The sequence below is a fragment of the Calonectris borealis genome, chromosome 2 (genome assembly GCF_964195595.1).
Source record: "Calonectris borealis chromosome 2, bCalBor7.hap1.2, whole genome shotgun sequence".
Lineage (NCBI taxonomy): Eukaryota > Metazoa > Chordata > Aves > Procellariiformes > Procellariidae > Calonectris > Calonectris borealis.
Genome location: NC_134313.1, coordinates 119464808 through 119474143, shown reverse-complemented (window position 1 = coordinate 119474143; position 9336 = coordinate 119464808). Strand labels below are relative to the sequence as shown.

At 37.1% G+C, this 9336-nt stretch overlaps 1 protein-coding gene across 1 annotated transcript in view; it reads left to right on the top strand.

Moving 5' to 3' along the window:
* The first annotated feature begins 466 nt into the window (after nucleotides 1-466).
* The window catches only part of ARPP21 (cAMP regulated phosphoprotein 21), a 123018-nt gene continuing 114148 nt past the window's right edge, over nucleotides 467-9336 (top strand). Inside the window, exons 1-2 of the mRNA XM_075143116.1 lie at nucleotides 467-582; nucleotides 1375-1482. The gene's annotated coding sequence lies outside the window, so the exon portion shown is untranslated. The remainder of the gene's footprint in view (nucleotides 583-1374; nucleotides 1483-9336) is intronic.

The window sequence follows — 9336 nt, the reverse complement described above, 5'->3', positions numbered from 1 at the left end:
TAGGAGCAAACCCAGAAACAATGAAAGCAAGCTCCAACCTGAGATACTCTCCTGGGAGGTAATTTTGAGTTTGGAACATACTCAGAGAAGTGCTTGGCAGAGAAACTAAAGGCCATTGAAAGAAGTTTTATGTTGTGTCTCTTGAAACAGAAATAAATTTAATGTACTTAAATTTTCCCTTCAGACCCCAGGCTCTATATTACTATATAATTCTTTTCTTTTTCTTTCTTTTTTTTTCCCTCTGTCTGAATTGCCAGAGATTCCAACTAGGTATATGAAGTTCTTTATTGTACAATACTAGTTCACATACTTAGAGTGATATAAATATTTAACATATTAAGTCAATAAGACTTTTTCGTAAGGGATTATAAAAAGTGAGGAAGTGGATGTAAAAGAAAATTATGCGGACACTTTTACTTTCAGAGAATTTGAAAAAGTTGTTTAAATGCTTTGTTGTATTTTGATTAGGTTATATCCACAGTTTTGTCAGGTCGCTTATGCAAACTGGTTAATGTTTGGACTTAAATGAGAAGAGCTTTGATGCGAGTAGAAGGCGGCAGAGTATTTTCAGTATAGAAGGAGGTAAGCTGATCTTGAGGCCCCTAATATGGTGTATACATGGGTGGAATTACAGCCAGCAGCCACACAGGACTGTGGTGTGGGAGGGCTGGAACAGTAGCTTTGCCAATCACAACTTCAGTTAAAATACTGCTAATTCTGTTGTGGCAAGGAGTCAGTGCAGTCTGATATTTGAATCAATTGTTACAAGATATTAAATGTTCGCATACTGAGAAAATTGCTTCCACTGAAATTGAAACAGGCTTCTCCTATTGCGTCTGAACCCTTAGCAACCCAAATAAAATGACTATCCAGAAGTTAAACACTTGAGAGATCTTTCTTACAGTGCAGGAGGATAATAGTAAGGCATCTGATAACAAAGGGAAGGGAAAGAATATCCTCCAGAGGAGGTCTTCCAGTAGTGCATACCACTACCAGCGGTATGCAAGCCACCTTACAACGCTGCATGAATGATGCTTGGACAGCCAAGTATTTTGTCCTTCTCCCGGGAGTAGCCTATTAGTTGTTACGATACCAGTGGTGGTACCCAGCAAAAGTATGGGAACTGCCTCTCTTAATTATCCCTGCTCTGTCTGAGACTTCATGCTTCATAAGTTTTTGTATTGGGAAGCCCTTTAAGGAGGAGAAAAGTCTTGGAAATTGTTTTAAAAGACTGATTCTAGCCTCCCTAATTGAATATCTGTAAGAGTTATATTTTGCAGTTGTGCCTAGAGTTTACAGCTAAGATCAAAGGCTTATTAAAATCTTCCCTTTTTAGTTCCACACACTGAAAAAAGGGTCCTTTGTGTTGAACAGGCATAGATGGGAGGCAGATGGTGAAATAGAGGCAGAGATCCACGTTCATGCACCCAAACAGAGCATAGGAGGCAGATGCATTTGTAGCATCAGGGTTTTTTCATGAAGGTAAGTCACATTCTTCCTTATCAGTCAGTGAGAAAGCGTTTCCCAATGAATGTATGTCTTCAAATTCGTCCCTTTATTATGATATTGATGAACATAAACTTAATTAATTGATTTGTAAAAGTTACAGGAGTAAGAACACATTTGAAACTCTTCTGTTACTTTGTGTTTTCTTTCCTGGTTTGGTTTTTAATACTGCCCAGTATTCTTGTCTTATGATATACAGAACTAAGATTATTGACAACAGGAGTATTTTTAGGCAGCCATGTAAATTGTAAACTAACATGTCCCATTAATGCATGTGCAATGTACTGAAATGTCAGATGCTTCATTTCTTAGGCTGTCCCAAGTGTGAAAATGACTATATGCCAGAGCCTCCAGAACAATAATATTCTTGTCAGGCTCTGACTGTAGCCAGAACATGAGAGATGCAAGATTTTGATAGAAGACAAGATAGCCAAGAATTGGGCAGTAGCTGATGAGATGAATACAGATGTGACATAGACTGAATCAGAATTGTTGTGTAGACAGGAAATCTTCAGCTCTTCTCCTCCTGATAAGTTTGAAAACTTCTCATCGTGGCACTCTGGTCTCACCAGCTTCAAGCAGCGTGGATCAGAATCACACGTGGTAGCATACTTAAAAGTGTCGGGCTTCTCCTTCACCGTTGGTTCTAAAATCATCACTGGGAAGAAACAGATGCCTCTCTTCTGCCATGGCTATCCTTTCTCTGATTTTTATAAAATTGGTGACAAGCCACTTGCAGTGAAAGAAGCTTGATTCTGTAAATGTTTGTGGATAAGTAGGTAAATATTTTGGGACATGTTGGTTTTCTAAAAGTAGAGGTTTTATTGGTCAAAGCAAGTATGCTTGAGAGAGGTGTTGGTTTGGGTAGACTAGTATGACTAGAGCAGGTTTCATTTAGTTGGCACTCTACCGAGTCCTGCCTTGTTTCATTCTGAGTCATCAAGCAACCAGTATGGGTGCTGGATGCTGGTTAGTCTGTCTCAGTATTTTTCTACTCTGTCAGTGCCTTGGTATTTTGATGTTGTGAGGTCTAAATGTTTCCCAGAATGAAGGTTTTCAAGAAAGGAGAAAGACCCTTTGTTGAACCTGACAGTTGACATTTGGGCAGTTCTATCAGATGATATCTTTTAGGAGACCATTAATCTTTCAAATTCTAACCTTTGGTTAAATAACAAAAAATGTAATGTTAGGCATAAATTAACATGCCAGCAATTACATTTGGCAGCCTTTGCACCTGTCTTTGGCCACAGTCATATACAAACATAAAGAGCCTCAGACCTTTTATTCTTAGATTTCCAGTTAGACTCAAGGCAGGCTAAAACTTGTTGGGATTTAAGATGGTAATGATGCGGATAAGGATTGGGAAAAGTCAGGTGAAGAAAAAAATGAAAAAGAGCAGTAAACTGCTTCTCTATTCCTTGTTCTTCAAAGACACTTCTGAAAGAAAATCAGGTCTTTCTTAGCCTTTCGTGGCTTTGAAATTCGACGTTCCAGAAGGCAATAGTGTGTTTGGATATTTTTGTGGGAGAAAACAGACAAGGGAAGACTCTTCCAGTGGCTAGAATTTTCTGCTCTTTAATAATTGCTGAGTGTGTAAATGGGTGGGAAACTTGGGGGGGTGGAGGAACTGCAAAACTTTATATAAAACACAAAGCTCTTTGAGCATGAGATGGTGGGTGTTTTGGGAGGGTTATTTGAGTTTTGTTGTTTTGTTTTGTTTTGTTTTTTTTTTGAGAATGATCTCCAAAGCTAGAAGTAATAACGATTAGTATTCAGAATTATTGTAGTAGTACTTAAAGGGTTGGTCAGGTCCCACTGATTTAACTATTGTGCAGGCTCACGGGCTTTGTCTATACTGAGAAGATGAAAAGGGGATGGGAAAGTAATAAACATGCAAACTGAAAAAACAACATATAGCAGCAAATGTCGTAAGACTTACAAGATAATGTCTTTTCATATGGCTTATGAGGATAGGTTAGGCCATAGACCTCATATCTCTCTCCTGGGGATAAGGAAAGAACAATGTTCCCATTGCTTCCCTTCAGATTGAATTTGTCCATCTTCAGAACTCATTGGCACTTAGTATAATTTTTGGTATCATACTGTTGTAGACTGAAGAATTTCCCTTCGGCCAGAGAAGATCTTGCTATGACCTGTTAATGGAAAATGTAAGGTCTTTAAGTTGACTGAGAGACATAGGTCTTTTCCTGGGCAGCTGCATCGTAACTGGGAACATGATAAAGGGGATCTAAATATGTTGGTGTTAATGTACGTTGGACTTGCCATAGCAAAGTAATATATACAAGGGATAGTGGATTTTGCCTGCATGGTGGTTTAAAAGTGTATTAGTGTAAGTCCTGGTTTTCCTAATACTTGGCGCTCTCAGCTCTTTCTAAATACTAAATTCACCATGGACTTAAATAATTAGAACACATAGAAATTATAATATTCTTCCTCCTTTTTCTTGCCCTATTTCCCTGTATCTTTTCCTCCCTCATTTTTGAAACAAACAAGGAGATTAAGTACCAAAAGTCCATTAGTACAACATTGCAGTTGAGAATGAAATTGTCAGGATGGCTGCTTATGGTTCCCACAACAATCATAACTAGGCTAAATTGCACATATGTATTAAGACATAAAACATAGAATATAGCAATATGCAATATTCCTTATAACACATTATGCATGCTGTGGGAGCCATCACTTTGAAAATCTTGACTTCTGTGTTTTTAAAATCTCTTTTGAAATGTAACATTAATGTATTTTTTCCTTTTACATGTAAATTTTTTCTGTGCCCACTGGTGATAAAAATCAGGTCATGAATGCCATCTTGGTATCCCTGTGAACTCTGCATAGCAACCAGTCCTTCTCCTTCATTTAATGTTTTTGCAATGAAAACCGATACAAGAAGAAATAAATAACAGCATGCAGTGAAATGAAAACACATTACATCTCAGTAAGTTCCAAACGATCTCTGATAACTGTTTTTAGAAAAACAGATTGAAATATTACTTTCTTGGCTTACAGACACACGTAAAGGGATACTTAAATTACATTCCTATTCTGCTGACTGGTAAGTGTCGTACCATTTTGCAATCTAGCCAGCCTTTGGTTCTTGTACTGCCGTACAACTCACAGTTCCCGTGCCAAGGCTGCACTGTGTAGATGTCGGGGCGTTACTAAAACCCTGAACTGGGCAGAAGTAAACTCACAGTGACTGCTGAAGCTAACATCCCCAAGCTGCTATGGCAGCATAGCAAGCCTTGCGCTGTTCACTAGCCCAGTGGTGGGGCTCCTGGGCTGTCGTCATCTCCTTTTAGCCTGCTTCCAGTCTCATCCTTCCTTTATCCTGTTCAATTTAGTTCTGATGTTTGAATGTTTTAGCCAAATGAAGGCTTTCATATATAACTTACAAGGCCAGGAAGATTGACCTGAGACTGGTCATGCAAGGATCTGATTATTTCTGCTCAGTTGAAGTAGATGGCTCCATTTTCAGTGTTGGTGTTACTGTCGTGCTTCAGGCTTTCTACCATCATCCTCTTCTTACAACTCCCATTGAAAATCAAGGAGTTTGTACGGAGCAGCAGGATAGTTTGTAATCAACAGCAGGGTATTGCATTTACAATGATTTTGTTTAATTTGCTATAATTTGAGTTGAAGTGCAGAAATGCTGTTTCGTTGTGTCATATTATGATAAACTGGAATTTTCATAAGAGTCTGTGATATTTTGGTGTCCAACTTTCCTTGCAGGTTAATGAATGTCTAAGGGTCTGTATTGTCCTACATTTTGAGCAACTGCAATTTAACAATGGTTAACAGAATGCTGATAGGACTTTTACAGTTTTAATAGAGATTTGGTATTGTCCCTAAACTTGTACCACATTCTTGTCTCGTTTTGGCTGGTGGACTTGTCTCCTGTACTACGTTAGCTCCAAGCAGCTCCTGTCAAAATGTGGAGGATGCTGGATAAACACAGATTAAAAAGTATTTCCCTCATCAAACAGCATGCAATCCATTTCACTTTGTAATTCTAGTTAAATTGACAAACTAGACTTTAAAATCATGGTGTTATCTGAAATATTTAAAAAGCAGCTACAGCTTTTTATGGTTTCATAGGTGTTATCTTTGCAGCTGCTGATAATCTTGCGTTGGTGTTGGAAGATGTACTGTGAGACAGTAGCTCTGACAGCTTCAAGACTCCTTGCTTATAGGTCAAGATGAGGTTGACTGTTAGTAAAACCAAGTATTTTTATGGTCATATACTAGCAGGGAGGTCTAACTTGTATGTTTGTTTTCCATGAGCTGGCTGTCTATCTCAACAGCTCTCTTCAGGAGAACAAAGATTCAGAAGAGGGGTAGAAAGAAGAGAAAAATATTACTGTTCTTTGGGGCTTTATCTATTTAGTTGTTCTGTGATACAAAAAATATCCCTTAGAAGTAACATTTACTGAGATCATAGGCTTGAGGTGAGTTCAGATCTCCATGCATGCAGGAGTTTCTGAGGATCAGGGCTTTTCTGGCACAATTCTCAACTTGAAACAAACCTAGCTTTGCTGGTGGTGTTTAATTGAGCCTTTAATATACTGGACTGCATAGTGCATTTACATGAGTTGCTGGTGGGCCTGTTCTTGGTCCTACCTAAATTACAGAAATTTCCTAAAGATAAGTTACCTAGATATTTAGAGGACAACCTATATTGCACCCACAAGTTTTCTGATTCATGACAGCTAGGGACCCACTTAAAAGTAAGTAACAGCACTGAACTTACTGCTAGATACTTTATTTTTTGAGGTATGCAACAGTTTTATTAATTTTCTTTTCTGTTGCACTTTTAGGGGAGGAAAATGAAACTTGTCAGGTTATTCTGTATATATTGTACATGTATATGAAAGCCAACGCTCGTCTGTAAGAGCTGTGAAAAATCAGCTATGCAACATAGAAACTTAGGCAATAGCAAAAGGAGAAAACTTCAGCCCAGTTAATCCTGTTCAGCAGAAAGAAATCCAGCTGCCATTCTGGAAGTCTGAATTTCAAGGAGAAGATAGAGAACATTGCTCAGACATACAGCTATTTTAATTGAAGTTTTTGGAAACTAAGTAAACTCTCTAAGGCAGCTGAAGCTAATTTCAAACATATTTTGTTATAAAATTATTTTTTCAAGTCCTCCCTTAAGTTTGTTTTAAGATACTACCATAACTTTTATACTGTCAGGTGATTACCCATTTAATCACAAAGAGAAATTTCTTATGGTAAGAAAAGTTTAGACTGGGATTTTTTCATTTCTATAATGAGGTGAAAGATTTCACTCAATCATACAGATTTGCTTGAAAGTCATGCGTTATTGAAAGTCCAGTGATTCTCCAGCAGAGTTGCTAGTGTGTGATTATTTACACTTGCTCCTGCTGCTATCTGCTAAAACTTGGAATATCTGTAAGCTTGGTTATAGTTGGCATCTATATATAACAAGTCCCTGGGTGTTTAAACTACATTTTGAAATGGAGTGTATTTACTAGGGATTTTGTGTGGGGTTTTTTATTCTTTGGTTGTGTTTTTTTTGTTTTAATTAATATTTATAAATGAAATTTCATAATTGTTTTGTGATTTTGATTTGAGATATTGTAGCACTTAATACCATTGGTGGAATAGCTCCTTTGCTTTATTCTTCTGTGTGAAACTGTGATTCTCCCTTCCTTCCCTCTTCTCAGTGTTTCAAATTGTACAGCAGATACAGGTTTTTAATCAATGTTCGATCAGAAGATTTGTTTTGCTATAGAGTGTGTCATAAATTAAACAAAATGTACAGTAAGCTAGTTTTACTTTTACTGTCTTTTGCAGAAAGTTCTCAGGCAGATAACTTTTAATGTCAGAAGAAAAGACAAGGGCATAAATTCTTGCCATTGCACTTTGACATGTTGCAATAAAACATGCAAAGGATAAGGTCTTTTTTATTGGGAAGGGTGATTGCAAGAAGGATCACAGTTCCTCAGAACTGGACTTACAGTGACAGGAGTGGTTATTGACTTGCCCTTTCTCATAGTTGTGTCATGTTTCATGAGCCTTTGAAAATCTTGAAGGTATCAAAAGAAATCCTGAGGCTCAAATAGCATAGCATTACATATTGAGAAGTATTGACCAAACAGATTTTGCGTTTCACACAAAATGATGGTTTCAGTTCTTGCAAGGGGAAAGTCGGCCTAGACTCAAAATATGATTAAATAGGTGAAAACTACTTCATTCACAGGTGGACTTTTTAAAATGTTTGGGGGGGGGGGAGGGGGGAGAGTTACTGGATTACGTGGTTGAATACCGCTAAAATATTCATAACCAGCCAAGATGAAATTTAGTTAAAGAATTTAGGGCAACTGAAGTTCCAAAGTACTCATTAAATTCTGAAATCTTAGAGGTACCTTTTTGAATTTTTATGAAAGCCTTTTGTTTTTCCAAAGACTATTAAATGAAGGTCCTATTTAACAGTCTTGTTTAAGGTCCAGGCTGGGACCCAAGCCTGGAAATATATCTTTACTTTAAAGAATCTATAGTATAGAGCTGTCTTTGATACATATCAATTTGTCATAGTCAGTTCAGTCCTACCACCTCCATTTTTCTTCTTCAAATTTCATAAATTATATTCTCCTTTACCACTTCAGAGTTGTGCTTTATAATCGTATTTTTGTTTATTCTATGATACTGAGAAAAGCAATGAAAAAATGTGATGATATGGCCATTCTGCAGTGCAAATTGAATATATTACAGACGATGGAACTTCGGTCCTGCACTTCTCTCCTGTAATTTAAATCTCAGTATTTTTAGATCGTTGATGTAGTTAGTGGTTTCTAGTGCCAAGTAAGACAGATTGTTTCACAGCAGGTAAACACAATTTTGGATATTATAAAAGTTTTCTTAAAATCATATTTGAACTTGTGGAGACTTCAATCTGTATAACAAGATTTAAAGAACTCAGAAAACCCCTCACCATTTTTCTGATTATTTTTTGAATGTCCTTTTTGATTAAATATATATATTTTTCTATTTTAAATTTAATAGGACATATTCCTTGGAGACATTGGCTTGAATATTTGATTTCTGCTGTGTATTCATTGCTCTCTTTTATTACTTTGTGTGTCGTGAAGCTTTCTGGCTAGGCGTATGTGGAGTGGCCAATTACATTTTTAACAAAACTGCTTAGCGCTCTCTCATACATATGTCATAATTTCTTCCCTAAAAACCACAAACAGACATGGAAACACTTTTTTCGGCCTTTTCTTTTGTTCATAATGTCACATGGAGCCTGGAATTAACCACTGGAAAAGGCAAACAAAATGCAGAAACCACAGGGTTCCTGGCAAGATATTTTCAGAAGCCAAAGCTGCAGATCTATGAACTGGCACTGCCGGTTCTGTAAGCCTAGGTTTCTGCCTTTTTTCTCTTGATTATTTTAACTGCTTTTGAAGAGGATTTGTTCCTCTCGGTGGCCGTTAGGGTGATAGTATAAAATACCTGATTGGTATTTTATAGTTGGATTTTTTGTTTGTTTCTTCAGGATTTGATTGTGATGTCTAGTATATTGTACTGGTGCTGCTCCTGAGGAAATGTGGTGTATATCAGTACATATCTTAAGATGAGTTTTAACATAGAGGGGGAATTTGTAACAATATTTTAGAGGTGGCAAGGGAATTGACAAAAGATCTAAACGTTGATTTCTTTGTTATTTCTACAAGTGAGCATTAGTTGAGGATATTTGGCGCTTAAGGGCTTGGAGCGTTGCACAGAAATGTGTCATGGTTTCATTGGCTTTTATAACATGCATTTAATCGTGAGCCATTTTAACTT